Here is an 18,961-nt window from a genome sequence, read left to right as displayed (position 1 = left end):
TCCCTCTAGAGGGTCCTGACCTTTGATGACCTTTCAAAATATGCGTGTTATAAAAGTGAAACCTTGCAAAATAGATCTTCTGCTTAAATGAAGCAAAACAAATTTGTTTTTTAGCTTCACAACTTTGGTCAATCCCAATTTATAAAGTTTTAAAGATATGCAAATAAATTTCCTAAATTTTGAAAAAAAAAATATTGATATGGTTCACGATAAAATTCTAGTTAATTGACTTCTTGCTATCTCGGAAAGGGTTTAGGTTAGGAAAATGAAACTTTCAGGGATGGGTCTACAGGTTAAATTTTGTCCCGGGAACCATTTTAAAGTACACATCTCCACTCCTTCTCCCTCTATAGGGTTCCGAAATTTGCCTATATGACACGTCTATACCTATTGAAATTTTGACAAAACAACATTTTATCTTAATTTTCAGTTACTAGTTGGTTTTTCTCTGCCTTTAGTTCTGAAAATGCTATTCCTGTTATTTGAATAGAGTAGAATTTTGAGCCATATTAATGTTTTTTTTCCAAAATTTAGGAAATGTATTTGCATATCTTTAAAACCTTATAAAATGGAATTGAGCAAAGTTATAAAGCTGAAAACAATTTTGTATACTTTAATTAAGCAGACGATCTATTTTGCAAGGTTTTACTTTTATAACACACAAATTTTTAAAGGTCATCAAAGGTCAGGGCCCTCCAGAGGGAGAAGGAGTGGAGATGGGTTCTTTAAAATACCTTCCCGGGACATACTTTAGCCTGTAGACTCATCCCTAGAAGTTTCCTCCCTTTCTAAACCCTTTCTGAGATAGCAAGACTATTAACTAGAATTTTACGCAGGGCCCTCTGGAGGAAGCATTTTTATACAATTTCTATCGCGAACATGAGACAATAGCCGGTTTCACGGTCCTTACACCAGACAATATTAGCTTCGGCTCGGTGGGAAACCAAATTATAGCTATAGTTTAATTAAATATTCAATTGGTATTTTGGTTCGGTCACGTTCAATATAACGTGGTCTGGGCGGCCTCCCTTCCGTAATCCTTAGTTATAATTTTGTTAATAAACTATTATATTTTCATCATATCAAACTATTAATGCAATTTCCCATCAAATATACGCAGAAATTCAACTTACAACTTAATATCAAATAATCCTATTTAGATACTCCAAACAAGACATAATCTTAAAACATGACAGACCACCATCCTCAAAGTATGATGAGAAACTAACTTTATAAACAGGGCAACGTCAATTGAGTGAATAGCAGCGGAGCGAGAGACGCTAAGAAGCGAGGAACAATTTAATGATCAGATTGCAAATCTCGGAATTTTGCACTTTGAATTGTATTTCACTGGTTGTTTAAATATGAATTACATTTAATATAAACATGAACACTGAGTACTAAACAAAAACAAAGGATTTATATAATTTCTGCAAAACATCTTGTCAAATTGAAATAAGTCTCGATAATTCCAGTATCCAGAGAAACAGGTGAGTTTTCTTTAGTAATTCTTTGCCTTTATTGTAATATATGACTAGTTTTCAATTTTCATTGACAAATTTACTTGATTTGGGAAAATTGGGTCCAACTTTGCTCCCCTCCCCCCAGGATTTTGACCAAATTACACAACTGGAGAGCTGGAAGATAATATGCCATGGGGGATTTCTTGAACACGGCATCACCATCAAAAAAAGCCACCAACAAAGGTGGGTGTATTCCTCCCCCCTCTAAAATGTTGATCGAAAAACAACAAGATACCCTGTACTACATTTTAGTGAAGTGGCAAGACAAGTCCAAAATCGAAAGATACTCCCTCAAATAAAAAGAGTTGCAAGCTAAATGTACTATTCATGGTAGTCACTTCTTCTGCGTCGCTTGGCAACGCTTTATGAACCACGAGATATCTAATTTCGCATTCTTCCATATTCAATATACAGCAAATAGAAGACAGAGGGGTAAGAGATTGAGAGAGGGGAAAGGATAAGCAAGGGTCTGGAGTCCTTGCCCGAAAAACTCGAACTGCTAAAAACGTCTTTACTGCAAAAAACATGGTTTGATGTTGCATGGCCAAATTTCAGGAGGGGGGTATCCCTCGCAATACTTGATGTTATGTTTGTCCATAATTCACCAAATTTTCTGGATAATTTAAATTATAAGCGTTTCTTTGGCGAATTTAGTGCAACAAAAAATATACCTACGTGTCTAGACTTGCTAGATTCACATATTTAACAAAAAGCATTCGGTGGGCGACATCCCTCAAAAAGCCAATTTTGGTCTTTCTTGTGATATTTACGGGCCTTTTTTTACAAGAGCAAAATCACTCCGATATATCAAAACTTTTCCAAGACGTTGACAAGTAAGCCAATATGCATAAATATTTTGGCTGAGCAACCGATAGCGTTCCTGAGGCAAACAGAAGGCAAAAACCGTAAAAATACTGCTACTACTACTAACAACTCACCACAGCACCAAGCCACCTAAGGCCAACACGGCTACGCATGCCCCTTCTCTATCCCAATACAATCAAATAACCGTCATTAAAGGTCAAGTTCAAACAAAAACAAAATTAAGGAGCCCTAACGTGACTGGAGCGGTAGAGTGGCTTTTTCTTTTACTTACAGCTTAAGGAAAGGTCTTAGTCAACTGTACCTTCTCCCTCACTAAATGCGCAGGACTTTTTTCCAGTGGGGCAGAGAAACTCTGGAAAAATTCACAATAGACAATTTTTCATATTATTTTATAGATAAGATTATAGCCGCCATAGAAATGACAAGAAATTGTGCTATAAGAAAAACAGTGGAGAATGCAAGATTTGGGGGGCCTCTAACCCAATTCTTCCGCATATGGAAACAAAAGCTTTAACAACAGATTTAAGGAGCATAAAGCCCATATTTCCATAAACATGAGGGCTAGGGCAGATCTATACGCGTGATATTTTGGTAAGGGACCAATGATAAAACAATTATTTTTAGGGGGGACAAAAAAAAACTAAGATTATTTGATAATTAGAATAATTATCAAAAGAAGTGCCCAGCGATTTGAGATTTCAGCGGGCTCTCCCCTACCCAATTTGTATGTCCCTGTGGTAGACACTACAACTTTCCAAGCATGATCACACTACAATTAAATAAACACCTTACTTAACTTTTCTAACACTAAGCACACAACACAAACTAAAAATTGATGTCCTTAAATACTACTGAGCAGCTTCTCAGGCACCAAGTAACATTTAACTCTGCCTGATCCAACAGATAACTTCCCATAAACTCGGCTTTGAACTTTGCTAATCTAATCACAGGTTAATAGGATGCACTAAAGTGTGCATTAGTCTACAGGGATCAAAAGTATGTTAAACTAACATTGGAAATACAACACTAACTGACAATTTTTTAGAATATATTTGAATGTGTTTAATATCATTAGAATATAAAATACTTTAATAGCGGATGGAAAATATACATATCTTAAATCTTATTGACCTTGTTCAACCTAAAATAAACACATAACACTTTTAGGCAAAAAATTCAAAAAACCGGGCTGGTTCAACTTTGTGACCGTCTCAGATAATATAAAAAAACTACTGAATGAGAATGTTAAGTACACATAATTCAAGTGCGAGCCAACACTCTACCCCTTATATCAAATCAGAAGGATCTTAGTTTTCTAAAGACTGCAAACTTACCCACTATGCGGTATTTTGAAGGATATGGGATGGATTGGAACTTTTTCTTTTCAGTTGTGATGAATCGGTGAAGTTAGTAGAGGGTGTTTGTTTAATAGTGATACTTTATTTCCATCAATGTTCTATATGAATTTACCAGCGTTCAAATACACATAGGACAACCTGGTTAGAGTTGGCCAACAAGGACACGATGTTACAATATGTCATCCTTTATCCGAGGAACGTACCCTACCCTTCTTCCTTCTCGCATTATAACCCTAGAAAGCGGGATAGAACCATATTTTCAGTCACTCAGTCAGAGACATGGTCAGTCTTTTCATTTTGAAAATATCTAGCAAATCGATTTCCGTTTTTCGGAGTGCCCATGGTTCAGAATCACACTTAACCCCTGTCACCACTCACCTTCTAATACTCTAATCTTTATTCACAAATTTATTTTTCTATTCTTCCAAAAAAAATTTCAGTACCCTGTGGCTTTGCTATTCAACTTTCAACGTCTCCACTACACCAATCGTCTTTACTGATAATTAAATAACAAAAACAACTTTTTTTACTGAAAGTGACAAGAAATATTAAAATTCAAAACGAACAGAAATTATTCCGTATATGAAGGGTTCCCCCCTCGTCAATACATTTCTCTTTGCGCTAAAGCTATTAGAACTTTTAAAAAAGCTGCTTATTATAATTAAATTACCCCTGTGTTTCAGTAGCAGTTCTTAAAAAATAGGATAAAAAATGGGTCAAACTTAAGCGTGAAGACCAAGGTATTGAAGAGAGGGCAACCCTTCATATACAGAATAATTTCTGTTCGTTTTGAGTTTTGATGTTGTTCCTTACTTTCAGTTATAAAAACTTGTCTTTCTTATTTAATGTCTGATCGTTTTTCAAACAATGCCGGCAAATCTGGTCCAACTTCCATGAAATATAACCCCCCCCCCACCCTTCACGGGAAAATTCTCCGTGGAGATTTAACACAACGTATAGCGAATCCCAACCCCCGTCAAATTCTCTCTAGACAGTTCTAGTCTTGCTGAAATCCCCCCCGTAAAATTTCATGCGGAGAATTCAGCCTGAGAAATTCTCCTTTGTATGCTTTCATTTGAAAAAGTCTTCAATTTTTAATCAGTTTCACAATCACTCTGGAAATGCTCCCTTCCATGAAACTTTTCCCAGGGAATCAAAAACACGCAAATAACAGCCCTCAGATAATTCCCTAGGAACATCTCCAAATGCAAAATTAAGTTGGTAAAGAGAATGTTAGACAATTAATAAGAATTCTGTCGAATCCCCGGAGTGCAAAATTTTCCGTGGAAAATTCATACCCCAGAATTTCCCTCCCGAAAAAACATTTTGCCTATGAAAATCCAGCCCATGCACAAAATCCACCTCCCTTCGAAAAATTTCTGTATATTTCCCAATAATAAATACAATGTGTAAACAATAGACGAATTTAATAACATACAGGGCTTTCCCCACGGACTGTGGGGAGGGGGGGGGTCATATTACCCCTAAAGACACAATTATTTGATATTTCAAATTTAGTGATCAAAATAGTTATTTAAGAAATTTGATTAGATAACTTTGGGGGAAGAGGGGCGTGGGAGGGGGCCCAGTTGCCCTCCAATTTTTTGGTCAATTAAAAGCGGCACTTGAACTTTTAATTTCCGTTTGAATGCATCTTCTCTCGATCTTCTAGGACCATTATTTCGGTACAATAGTCCCTGAAAAATAAACAAATACAAAAAAAAATAAACACACGCCCGTGATCTTTCTTCAGGCAAAAATAGCAAGATTCTACATTTTCGTATATAGGGGCTTGAAACTTCTAAATTCTCTAGTACGCTAAATCTGATGGTCTGATTTTCATTAAGATTCTTTGAATCTTAAGGGATGTTTTCTCTCTATTTCGAAAATTAGGCAAATCTTCCAAGGTTCAAACTTTCGGTGGGCAACACTAAACTTTCATGTGTTTGGATCCAGCATAATAAGGTGATTCTTATGAATGTATCAAAAATATCCGTGTTTTAGAGTCTCGGTTACTATTGAACCAAATCGCTTCTTATTTACAGTTCGTTACCACGGACTGTTTGATACAACCTTAGCAAGTGAAGCTGTCCAGTTGATCTATCTTCGCATTACCCAACATCACCTCTTCTCCTTCACTTGTTCTTAGTCTCAGTCACTCAGAGTTCTTGACATTAATTTTCAAACCTATCCTTGCATTCTGATTTCACAAAACCTCTATAAGTTTATTCACTTTGCCAACATTTTAATCTAAGAATCTTGAATCATCAGCATAACCTAAGCTTAGGAGTTTTATCTTCCCATTTGGTGCCGCGTTCTCCCATTGCCTTTCCTGTGTCCCTTGGGACACAGTTCATCAAAATACTACTACTACTAATAACTCACTGCAGCACCAAGCCGCCTGAGGCCAACACAGCTACGCACGCTCCTCCTCCAACCTAATCTATTTAAAGCCTCCCTCTTTACACCCTTCCAGGAAGTTCCTATTTCTTTTAAATCTTTATTTATGACATTCTCCCAGCCCAGACAAGGACGACCTGCTTTCCGTGTAGCCCCAGACGGTTGGCCACAAAGGACAATCTTCGGTAATCTGTCATCCTTCATTCGTAGAACGTGGCCTAGCCATCTCAACCTTTGATCCATATAAATGGATATAGAACGTAACCCTGTTTAACTCCCAATGCAACACGAAACCAGCAACTAGCCTCAATTCCTTCCTTAAGCCTCCTTCCTTTAAATATGGATACCTCCCAACCACCATATTAAAAAAAATCATTTACAACAATATCCAGCATCTGCGGTCTTTTTATTTCTTAATCCATTTAGAACTGTGACTAATTCCCCCCAAAAAAAATCTTCCTTAACATCCAAAGTCCCTTTTTATATCTTTTCCTGTAACTAAATCACAGTTTAGCGAAATCCCATATTCTGCCCATCTATGTTACTACTTCCTTCTCATTAGTTGTGTCCCCGTTCGTACCTTTTAACTGTGACCTGTCCAGATGATACAATATTGTATTGATATTAGCTAGATTGTTATACCTACAAAATTGCAACAATCTGAAGCCATTACTGATTTCTTTATCTACACCAAAATATTTAGGCTATGATTCCATACCCTGTTTCTACCAACATGGATATTAAAATCCCCAAATAAAAAAATCATATTTCTACCTGAGAGCCTGTCTATATGTCCCTGCATGTAAAATTCATCTGATTCACAACTATCTCCGTCAGTCGGTTCTACAGGGGCATATTTTACTATAACTGATACCCTGCACTTTTTAGTCATAAAATGGGGCACCAGCATTCTATTATTAACACCTTCCCACCCTAAACAAGACTTGGCGGCTTCCTTATTCGTAAAGACTCCCAATCCTCGGCTATGCACCCATCCTTCTGAATTTCTGAGACTCCTAATAAGTCCAGTTCAAAGTACCTGAATTCGTCAGTGAAAATGTCGATATGATTGAAGTTTTTTTTACGCCGTAACATTTCAAGTTATAATTTTCATAATTCTCAAATCATTAAAATAGAAATGGTCTTAGGATAAGAAATGGTCCCCGAACCAGTGCAGGACACGGACTAACATATTTTCTCAAGCATTTATATTTTAGACCTAAACATTTTACTATTATCATTTCATGTTTTCATTTCGAGGCAGTATAGAGGCAATTCCAAGTAATTAATTTATAATTTTTTTGAAAAAGTGCTTTGGCATAAGACTAATATTTACTATTTATCTTTGTTCATGTTCTCTTTCGAGGCAGCATAGAAGAAAATGCTTCAGTTCAAAGTAATTAGTTAATAAATTTTGGAAAAAAATGTACTTTAGTATAAGACTAATAATTGATATTTCTCTTTTACATGCTCTCTTTTCAAGGCAGCATAGAGGGAAATGCTTCAATTTCAAGCAGTTAATTAATAATTTTTTGAAAAGAATTGTGACTAAGTAAAAGTTTTGTGTAGTAAAAAGTAATTCCTAAATTTTTTGAAAAAAATGGGCCTTAGCATAAGACTAATATTTATTAGTTCTTTTTTTCACGTTCCCTTTCAAGGCAGCATCAAGGAAAATGCTTAAATTTTAGGTAATAAATTTATAAATAAAATAAATATACTTTAGTATAAGACTAATATTTGGTATTTCTTTTTTTCACATTCTCTTTCGAGGCAACAGAGAGGAAAATGTTTCAATTTCAACAAGTAATTATTAGTATTTTTTTTTTTTTTTATTGCGCGTTGGTACAAGACTAATATTTGATATTCCTCTATTTCCGGTTCTCTTTTGAGTCAACATGGAAGATAGAATGTCAATTTCAAGTAGGCAATTTACAAATCCTTTGAAATAAAAAACGTTTCTCTTAAGTATATAACTTATAATTGATATTTTTAATTTTCAGGTTCTCTTTTAAGATAACACGGAGGAAAAAACTTCAATTTCATGCAAGTAGTTTAGAAATTACTTTAATAAAAAAAGTACTTTAGCATAAGACTAATATTTGACATTTTTCTTTTTCAAGATCCCTTTCAAGGCAACACAGAGGAAAAAGCTTCAATTTCAAGCAAGGAATTTATAAATTACATGAAAAAAGCAATTGTCCTTTGGCAAAAAACTAATATTTCATATTTCTTTTTATCAAGTTCTCTATTGAGATAACACGGAGGAAAAGACTTTTAAGTTTTACAAGTTTTAATACCTCACATTTTCCTTTGCCCAGTTTTTCCTTTTGATAACATAAAACCAGACTATTCATATTTTCCTTTGCCCAGTTTTTCCTTTTCAAACAGTTCGTGATAACGAACAGTAAGGAGCGACCCGGCTCAATAGTAACCCAAACTCTAAAATATGGAATTTTGATACCAATAGCTACATCAAAAGAATCACATTTTAATGTTGGTTATAAATATATAGGTTTCATCAAGTTTAGTCTTACCCATCAAAAGTTCCGAGCCTGAGAAAATTTGCCCTATTTTAGAAAACCGGGGGAAACACCCCCTAAAAGTCATAGAAGCTTAACGAAAATCACACCATCAGATTCAGCGTATCAGAGAACCATATTGTAGAAGTTTCAAGCTCCTATCTACAAAATGTAGAATTTTGTATTTTTTGCCAGAAGCCAGATCACGGATGCGTGTTTATTTGTTTTTTTTTTTGTTTTTTTAGGGGTGATCGTATCGACCCAGGGGTCCTAGAATGTTGCGAGAGGGCTATTCTAGCGGAAATGAAAAGTTCTAGTGCCCTTTTTAAGTGACCAAAAAAATTGGAGGGCACCTAGGCCCCCTCCCACGCTAATTATTTTCCCAAAGTCAGCGGATCAAAATTCTGAGAGAGCCATTTTATTCAGCGTAGTCTAAAAACCTTATAACTATGTCTTTGGGGACGACTTACTCCCCCACAGTCCCTGTGGGAGGGGCTACAAGTTACAAACTTATGACCAGTGTTTACATATAGTAATGGTTATTGGGAAGTGTACAAACGTTTTCAGGGGGATTTTTTGGTTGGGGGAGGGTTGAGAAGAGAGGAATATGTTGGGGGAACTTTCCATCGAGGAATTTGTCACGGGGGAAGACAATTTCCATGAAGGGAGCGCAGGATTTTCTAGCATTATTAAAAAAAAAACAATGAAAAAATAAATATGAAAAAGTTTTTTCAACTGGAAGTAAGGAGCAGCATTAAAACTTAAAAACGAACAGAAATTATTACGCATGTGAGGGGCTCACCTCTTCCTAATACCTCGCTCTTCTACGCTAAAGTATTTTTAGTAATTTCAACTATTTATTCTACGGCTTTTGTGATACAGGGGTCATTCTTAATGAATTGGGACAAAATTTAAGCTTTAGTGTAAAGAGCGAGATACTGACGAGGGGGTAAAACCTCTCATATATGTAATAAAAACATGAGAATACAAAAGTTCGTTACGTAAGCTAATTTATAAGTTACGTATACCTTTTACTAATAAAAACATTCGTAAAAAACTAAAAGTTCTAGTTACCTTTTTAAGCAGCCAAAAGGCTTCCTCCCCCGCTCTTTTTTTTCTCAAAATCATTCGATCAAAACTATGAGAAAGCCACTTAGCCAAAAAAATAAATACAAATTTCGTTTTAATTATTCCTCTGCGGAGAGCCAAAATCAAAACATGCATTGATTCAAAAACGTTCAGAAATTAAATATAAAAAAAAACAAGTATTTTTAACTGAATGTAAGGAGCGAAATTAAAACTTAAAACGAACAAAAATTACGTCGTATATGAAAGGGGGTGCTTCCTCATCAACTCCCCGCTCTTTACGCTAAAGTTTTTTTACTGTTTTGAAAAGAATAGTTGAGAGAAAGAGTCAAACTTTAGCGTAAAGAGCGGGGCGTTGATGAAGAAGCAGCTCCTTTCATATACGAAGTAATTTCTGTTCGTTTTAAGTTTTAATGTCGCTCCTTACTTTCAGTTATAAAAACTTGTTTTTTTTCTATTTAATGATAACTTAGAACCATACTATTCATATTTTCCTTTGCCCAGTTTTTCCTTTTGATAACATAAAACCAGACTATTCATATTTTCCTTTGCCCAGTTTTTCCTTTTGATAACATAAAACCAGACTATTCATATTTTCCTTTGCCCAGTTTTTCCTTTTGATAACATAGCAGTTGAAACTTCATTTTCAAATAAGTGATTTATAAGTCACTAAAAATCAACAGTGTTTTAGTATATGAATTTCTATTTTATATTTCCCTTTCCAGGTTCCCTTTTCAACAACATAGAGAAAAAACTTCAATTTCATACAAGTAATTTATAAAGTATATCACGAAAAAAACAAGTGCGCTTTAGGATATGATTAATATTTGATGTTTCCATTTTTCAGGTTCCCTTTCAAGTCAACACCAAAGGAAAGATTAGTCTGTTTCCCCTGAATTTTCAAGAAAGAGAAAAAAAACTGATTTGAACTTTTTTCATATCAACCATACCCAAAATAAATTTTCTTGCATATTTTCAAATTGTTTATGATAAAAAACAGTAAGTAAGGAGTTTTGATTACTGCATATACATAAGAAATAATTTGTCTTTTGCAAATACTTTGGAAAACTAATAGGCTATCTTAGAATCTCCATCTCCTGGACATTGCTGTTTGGTGACCAAAATAGACAGAAAAAAATCTCTTTAGTTATTAAAAAAAAAAACACAACAGATAATAATTTAATTTTGAGTAAGCCCTCTCTCAACATTTTTTTTTCAATACTATCTCCCCTGGGGGAAAACAGATACACATCAGTAAAGTGCACAAGAAAAAATAAGATTTATTCCACTGTACAAGGTGGAGAGGGGGCTGTAATTTTCTTTTCTAAGGTTTCCAGCTACAGCAGCTCTAAGGGAGGAATTTTCATTCCAATGCAACACTAGGAAACAGATTAGATCAATGACAGCTTAACTTAACTCAGTTCACTATCCAGCTGTATCTAAGATAGCCTACATTCAGGGCTTATTAAAATTACAGAAAGTTTAACATTCTTATTGTTTTGCTATTCAACTTAAATAGGCACAAAATTTCAAACAACTTTATTAGATATTAACCCCTGCAGATTCATAATGGTTTGAATGACAATTTGGAAAAAAAAACAGATGAGCCTGGAGGACGAAAACAATTCACCTTTAACATCTAAATATCTCAGTCCATCCTCACGCTATTCCTATCATAGCCTACATACACAACTTATTTGTATTACAGGAAGTTTAATATTTCCAAATGTTATTCAACGCAATCTGACATAAAATTCAAAATATATATGTCAGTTTTCAGCCACCATCCCTTCATATTCTAATCTATTATCTCAGCTTAAGAAATATGCTCTCAATACTTATCAGATATTATTTACAAACAGAAAAAATCTGATAGCTTTTTGTATTGCAGAAAACATGCATTTGCAGACAAGAAGAGAACAAAATGTCGCCGATTTGGCCGTCCTAACGACGAAATATTTCGAGATTGCTCCTTTAAGTGTAGTTTTTCTCTGAGGCTTGGAAAAAAGCAAGAGAATAAAGTTAGACCAATTAAGATCCCAAGTAGAACATGACCTGGCTTGTCATTGTCTCCTATCGAACATGAAATTATTTCAAGCTCAATGTCCTCAGTTCGGGATATCTCCTGACCAAACCAGTGTAGAACTTGCTGAGAAAATGACTTACGATGCATCAAAAATACAACTCGACGAAAAAATGTCAGCCGGCGAAAAGGGTTGGAAAATATGTCATGGCAGTAATGGACCAGAACTTGTGAAGTTGGCTAATTTTCGTGCCCCATAGGAAGGACAAGTTCAAAAATGACGAGTTAAGTGTTTTGTATACTAATGCTGACTGTTTATGCAATAAGTTGGATGAATTTAGTGTGAAAATCTCTGAGGAAATCCGCATATTGTAGTAATCACGGAAGCTTTACCAAAGAACTGCAGAGATCAATCTGTTTACCATTTGCCCTTAAACGGTTATTCCCTTGAAGTTTATGTGAGAGCAAAGAGAAGGATTTTTGTGTACATAAAAATCTTCGAAGTATTTTTATGTACATTTTCGAGATTTTTATCATACAGCATAGTGCAGGATTGTCAGTCTCCTGATTTAATTGAGTTTATTTGTCTTGATGTACATACTACTGGACCTAGTAAAATAATTCGTTTGGTTGCGTTTTATACAAGTTGTTCGTTAAATGATGAGTTTCAGTGTTTTCGTGAGTTGTCTAAAAATAGTTGTCCAGTCTTAGTAGTTGGCGATTTTAATCTGTCAAAGATAGATTGGCAAAATCTTTGCACGGAAAAATCATTCTTTCAGCATGTGATTGAGCCAACAAGGTTAAGATCTGATCATACTCCCTCAACACTAGACCTAGTTTTAGCCGAGTCGAGTGATTGTGTACCAAACATTGATTTTCGCCCACCGTTATTAGTTTAAGATTATCTATTTCGGAAGTTGAATCGACGAAGATACGGCATGATTATGCGAAAGCTGATTATGACGGGTTTAAGAAATTTATTATTGACTTAAATTTATGTGATGAGTTTAGGAAACCTGATCAATCGCTAGATATGATTTTCAATATTTTGCTCAAGGCAATATCACAAGCACGTGAAACATTTGTCCCCAAAATAAATTTCTGCCCAAGGTTTAAATACAGAGTAATGCTTCCTAAACCGGTACTCCAAGCAATAAAAGGAAAAAATGCAGCTTTGAGTGCGTTCATTGCTGATAGGACTGATGTGAATATGGAAACTTATAAAAGAGCTAGAAATCATGCGACCGAACTGTTGCGTGAAAATAGGCGGGAGCTTGAGTCAATTTTGATTAGGAATTCTGAAAAAAATCCGAAACCATTTTGGCCGTATGATAGTCGTTTTTCAGGAGATAAGTCCAGTGTTCTTAGGGAAGGTACCATTCTTATAGAAAAGGACGTCTGTAGAGCCGAGTTCAACTGTATTTTTAGTAGTAGTTTTGAACTTTCTGGGACAGAGAGTTTGACAAAAAATGAGTTGGAATTTAGTATCAGGAGTAATTTAACCAGTCCAAATGGAGTAACAGATGACCATTTATTTTCTATTTCCGAGGTTTTGAAAGCGCTGAGAACGTTGGATACAGGTAAAAGCCCAGATATTGACGGTATTACAAATATTATGTAAACAATTTGGCATCTGTTTTATGTGAGCCACTTGTCATACTGTTCAATCGGTCGTTTTCGGCTGGATCTCTTCCATGTAGATGGAAAGAAGCTCTCGTGAAGCCACTATACAAGTCTGGTAAACGTGATTCTTTTCAAAATTAGACCAATTTCTATTACTTCAATATTTTCGAGAATGATGGTAAAAATATTGGTTAATTGTATACGGTTACACTATGAAGAAAATGGGCTATGGTTTAGGCACAACATGCATACAGGCAGATGCATTCATGTAGTACGAAGAAAGTCTGCTGACCAAAGTGATCCATTTGATTGTATATTTCCATTTTCTAAGGCCATCGAAAAAATATGCCATTCCAAGGTGTTTCAAAAACTCAAAATCTCGGAGAGCGTACACGAAGGTGGATTGAAAGTTTCACGATTGGTAGAAGTCAAGCTGCTGTTGTTGGTCAGGCAAAATCCTCAAGTATCAGTTAGTAGCAGTAAACATAAATGATCTACTGTCAGTCATAATAAATTCTACAGTTAAAATTTTTGCTGATAATGTGAAGTTGTATAGGATAGTTGGATCGGTACAAGATGAAAAACTACTCCAGGAGGATATAGAAAGTTTAACTGAATGCTGCAGGGTAAACTATATGGTTTTAAACACTTCAAAGTTGGCTGTCATGCTCTATCTCCACAGAAAGTCGGTTGGAAATTCGCATTCTCACTATTTGACAAGAAACACCAAGGCACCAGAGGTGAGGACTATCCGCGATCCTGAAATAGTATTTGATCCGTCATTAAAGTTTGATGAGCATACGAGGATTGTCTCAGGTAGAGCACAGTTTACACTGTCTATAATTAAAAGAGTATTTTTGAAGCTTAATGTGAAAATTTTTTTAAACTATACTAGTCAAAGGTTCGCCGTATCCTTGAATATTGCTCTCCAGTATGCTGCCCTATAAATAAAGATGATAGGAAGAAAATTGAATCAGTACAAAGATCTGCTAAAAAACTAATTCCCTACCTGAGACATTTGTCGTATTCAAAACGTTTAGAGGCGTTAGGGTTGCCGAGTTTTCACTCCCATAGGAAGCGCTCTGATCCTCCAAGTGAAATTTGGATTCCGAAAATTTCTTTCAAAGAAGTCATTATACACCAACCAGGCAAAACACACTGAAATTTTACCCCCCCCCCCCCCCCGCACACATGCACACACCAAGATCCAAAATGGGTGACATGTCTTTTGTAAATAGATCAATAAATATTTGGAAACCATTACCTGATAGTTTTTAGTCACTACTGGTACCATTCCTAGTTTTAAAACTGAGTTAGTAAATACCTCTTTTTACAGTGACGTCAACCATAAGTTTACCATTGATTTTTGTTAAATATTCTAGCAGTTGCCAGTTTTTGATTTTCATTTCGTATGTTATACTTACAAGCTTTTTAGCTTACAAGCTATCAGATGAATACATAAATCAATAATATCAGTAGAAGAGGTAATGACTGGCTGAGTATTAGCAGCATTATATACTAGTAGTACCCACACACTCTTCAAGCAGTCCAAACAAATAAATAATTGTTTGAATGACAATCTGGGAAAAAAAAAATTACTGGGTAAACATTTTGGTGACAATTTAACTTCTCTTAGATTATCATCGGGCTTGTTATATTCAGTTGCATCAGATTATTTATCCTGTAAATCCTACTTCACAATTTGCTGTTACCAATATTGTGTTGAACCATCAGGCTTGTGATATTCAGTTGGATCAGAAAGATTCAGATTTATAGCATAAAATAAGGAAAAAAATTTCAAGAATTTTCAAAATAGGGAGATTATTTATCCTGGAAATCTTACTTCACAATTTGTTGTTACCAATATTGTGTTGAACCGTCGGGCTTGTTATATTCAGTAGCATCAGAAAGATTCAGATTTATAGAACAAATAAGGAAAAAATTGTCAAGAATTTTCCAAATAGGGAGAGATTATTTATCCTGGAAATCTTACTTCACAATTTGCTGTTACTAATATTGTGTTGAACCATCAGGCTTGTGATATTCAGTTGGATCAGAAAAATTCAGATTTATAGTATAAAATAAGGGAAAAATTGTCAAGAATTTTCGAAACAGGGGGAGATTATTTATCCTGGAAATCTTACTTCACAATCTGCTGTTAACAATATTGTGTTTAACCATCAGGCCTTTGATATTCAGTTGCATCAGAAAGAATCAGATTTACAGAATAATCAACAATTTTCAAAATGGGGAGAGATTATTTATCCTGGAAATCTTACTTCACAATTTGCTGTTACCAATATTGTGTTGAACCGTCGGGCTTGTTATAATCAGTTGCATCAGAAAGATTTAGATTTATAGAATAAAATAAGAAAAAATTGTCAAGAATTTTCGAAACAGGGGGAGATTATTTATCCTGGAAATCCTACTTCACAATCTGCTGTTAACAATTTGCTATTACCAATATTGCGTTGAACCGTCGGGCTTGTTATATTCAGTTGTATCAGAAAGATTAAGATTTATACTATAAAATAAGGGAAAAATTGTCAAGAATTTTCAAATCAGGGGGACATTATTTATCCTGGAAATCTTAATTCACAATCTGCTGTTAACAATATTGTATTTAATCATCAGGCCTGTGATATTCAGTTGCATCAGAATGAATCAGATTTACAGAATAATCAACAATTTTCAAAATAGGGAGAGATTGTTTATCCTGGAATCTTACTTCACAATTTGCTGTTACCAATATTGTGTTGAACCGTCGGGCTTGTCTTTATATTCAGTTGCATCAGAGAGATTATTCAGATTTACAGAATAAAATATAGAAAAATTGTCATGAATTTCCAAACAAGGAAAGATTGTTTATCCTAGAAATCCTACTTCGCAATTTACTACTAATAATATTGGGTTTATCTGCATCAGAAATGCCACCTCCTAATGAGTAGATATACACCCTTAACTATATATATGTATTGAATTTCCATTATTAAAAAAAAAAACTGTTAAATCAATTAGAAGAAAAGAGGGATTTACACAGAATTCAATTAATCAATACAATTCAGAGCATACATTTGCACATTAGAGGTGGGATGGAATGGTAAAATTTTAGATAAGCTGCTTTTTGCTATCTTAGAAAGTGGCTAGGTTTGGAAATAAGAAACTTTCAGTAATGAATAGAGGGCCAAAACATACTCCAAAAAGGTCTTCCCAAACTACTATGTTAACCCTTTTCTGATATAAGTGCATTTCAAATTTACTTGCTTGAAAGGTCTATGACTGTTGGAATTTCAAAAATAACAACATTATATTTAATTTTGAGTTTCGTTTTCTCTGGTTATAGTTCTGAATAATACAGTTCCTGCTATTTGATTGTAATTGCGTAGCCATGTCCATTTTTTTTTTTCTTCTTCTAAATTTAAGAAATCCATTTGCAGATATTTGAAACCTCATAAATTGGGATTGAGCTAAGTTATAAATGAAGATACTTCATTTAGACATAAGATCTATTTCGCACCATTTCAATTTTATAAATGAAACTTTGTAAAGGAAGTTCGAAAGGGCAAGAAGCCGCATAAAGCAAGAGTCATGAGCCACAAGCAAAGAGCAAGAGCCATGAAGCCACACTAGCTAAAGAAAGCAAACATAGGCCAAAGAAATTTTGGCAATATATTTTCTGTAAAGGTCCTGGTTGGCAATTGATATATAAACTAACTACTGCTTCAGGAGCAAAGCTAACATATGTAAAAAAAAATGCAGACAAATTAAACTGTCAGTTTCTGTCTATTTTTAGAAATACATCAGGTGTAGATCTCCATCAAAGACAAACACCATCACAAGGAGCCTTGTGATGGTAGTCTGTGAAGGAAGTACATCAGGTGCAGATCTCCACCACAGACAAACGCCTTCACAAGGAGCCATCTGGTTGGAATTCATTGTTTGAACATCCTCAAACGACTTTCATTGGTAGATGCCAAAAATTAGTTGGGCCAGATAGTTTACATCCATCTTTTCTAAAGGAAGTTGCTGGAACCACTACCAAAACAATCTCTCAAATATTCAAAGTTTCCCTTTGTACCAAGGTAGTACCAACAGATCGGAAAACAGCATTTGTCACCTCTTTGTTTAAAAAGGGAGGTAAAGCCAGAGCAGAAAACTACTTTACCATAACTTCTATTGCTGCTAAAAATCCAGGAAAGAGTAGTAAATAACTCTGTTATGAAGCATCTCAAACTTAATGGAACACTATTTCCCAGCAAAAATAGAATTCAACCAGAAAACTCAGCAGAAATAAATTTATTGGAAACTTATGATGTAATAACAGACCCAACTGATTGGGGCCTACCTGTGGGTGTCTTGTTGCTTGACTTTGAAAAAGCATTCTACATCTACACTTGAACAGAAAACTCATCTCAAGTGGAATTAATTCAGACCTTGTGGTGTGAATATTGCCTTTTCTTACTGATAAAACACAGAGAGTGAGGCTTTTACTAATTAAAGAGAATCAATCCACTCTGAGAGACATGCAATCACCAGCAGTGTCCTTCAGGATAGCGTCCTATGACCTACCATGTTTAATATCTATAAATAATATTTTTAATTAGCTACGAATCATCTCACTCTCACAAATTGAAGTGGTTAGGTACAGTCAACCATGAGTCACTACAAACAGATATTACCTCAAACTGCACTTGCTAGCAATAGGATGAACCTTGTGTTGGCCAGCTTCAGTAATGATACTTAGTCCTCTGTGATATCTCAGGCAGTGGCCCATAGTTTATTCAGCCACTCTCTATCCACTGATGACTTGAATGCATCCATGTGGGTGGATATAATTGTTTTTTGCTGAGGGACTTCCACAAGCTGACAACCTTATTTGAAAAGAATATGTTCCTTAGTCTGGTATTTGCTCATGTCCAGACAAGCTTGCAAGTTTGACCACAAGTTCTCTTTGAGGTTTCCAGTTTCAATAGGTCAGGAATGATATCCTCAGCATTTAGAAGCTTTTATGCTGTTGGCATACAGCCTTATTTGAATCTATATGTTAGAGATAGTATTATGAGCTAACAGAAACAAGATGGATAAAGGACATCATAGAGGTCTTTAATATATTTTGCTGCCCTAGTCTGAACTGATTCCATTGCTGCTTTGTCAGTCTTGTTGATTGGGCATGCAACACAGATTCCAAACTATAGCAATGGTCAAACTAGACTCTTATATAGCTAGTCATAAAAGTTAGATCTGCTAGGGAATGTTCTTCTGATTAAGCAAGTGCCTGATAAGCCTTTTCAATAGTTACTTGTGCATGAATATGGAAATTCAACTCACCATCTACCAGGATCTTTCTGTGTATGGCAACTGGAAATAGCATTGTGGGACACATCACAACATTTCATGGGGTACTGAGTGTGTGAGTTTTCTTCCCATAGTGAAGTCTTGCATTTTGCTGCATTAAATTCAAGCTCCCAAATATTAGTGCAGTGAATAAATGCATCAAGGTCCAGTTGTGTTTCTTTAATATTTTCTGCTGTGTCTTCACAGCTAATAAGTTTTGAGTCATCAGCATAGAGCGCTTACTTTGCTTTTAAGGATTTTAGCATGTTA

General features: G+C 35.1%; 1 protein-coding gene and 1 long non-coding RNA gene across 6 annotated transcripts in view; one reads left to right on the top strand and one right to left on the bottom strand.

Moving 5' to 3' along the window:
* LOC136036051 (phosphatidylinositol 4-kinase beta-like) overlaps positions 1-18,961 on the bottom strand; it is a 206,082-nt gene that overhangs the window by 181,582 nt on the left and 5,539 nt on the right. For 2 of the 5 annotated variants that reach the window (XR_010619616.1, XM_065718007.1), the window contains exon 1: positions 1,134-1,247. The exons of 2 other annotated variants lie outside the window; for them this stretch is intronic. The gene's annotated coding sequence lies outside the window, so the exon portion shown is untranslated. Of the gene's footprint in view, positions 1-1,133; positions 1,248-18,961 lie in introns of those variants that run through there. One more of the 5 variants, XR_010619619.1, reaches the window with a different exon arrangement.
* On the top strand, positions 1,294-12,489 carry LOC136036053 (uncharacterized). The gene is made up of 3 exons (XR_010619621.1): positions 1,294-1,490; positions 8,107-8,149; positions 11,603-12,489. It is a non-coding gene; the product is annotated as an uncharacterized LOC136036053 (long non-coding RNA).

This window comes from Artemia franciscana, chromosome 15 (assembly GCF_032884065.1).
Source record: "Artemia franciscana chromosome 15, ASM3288406v1, whole genome shotgun sequence".
Lineage (NCBI taxonomy): Eukaryota > Metazoa > Arthropoda > Branchiopoda > Anostraca > Artemiidae > Artemia > Artemia franciscana.
Note: the sequence above shows the minus strand (reverse complement) of the source record. Positions and strands in the feature narration are given on the sequence as shown.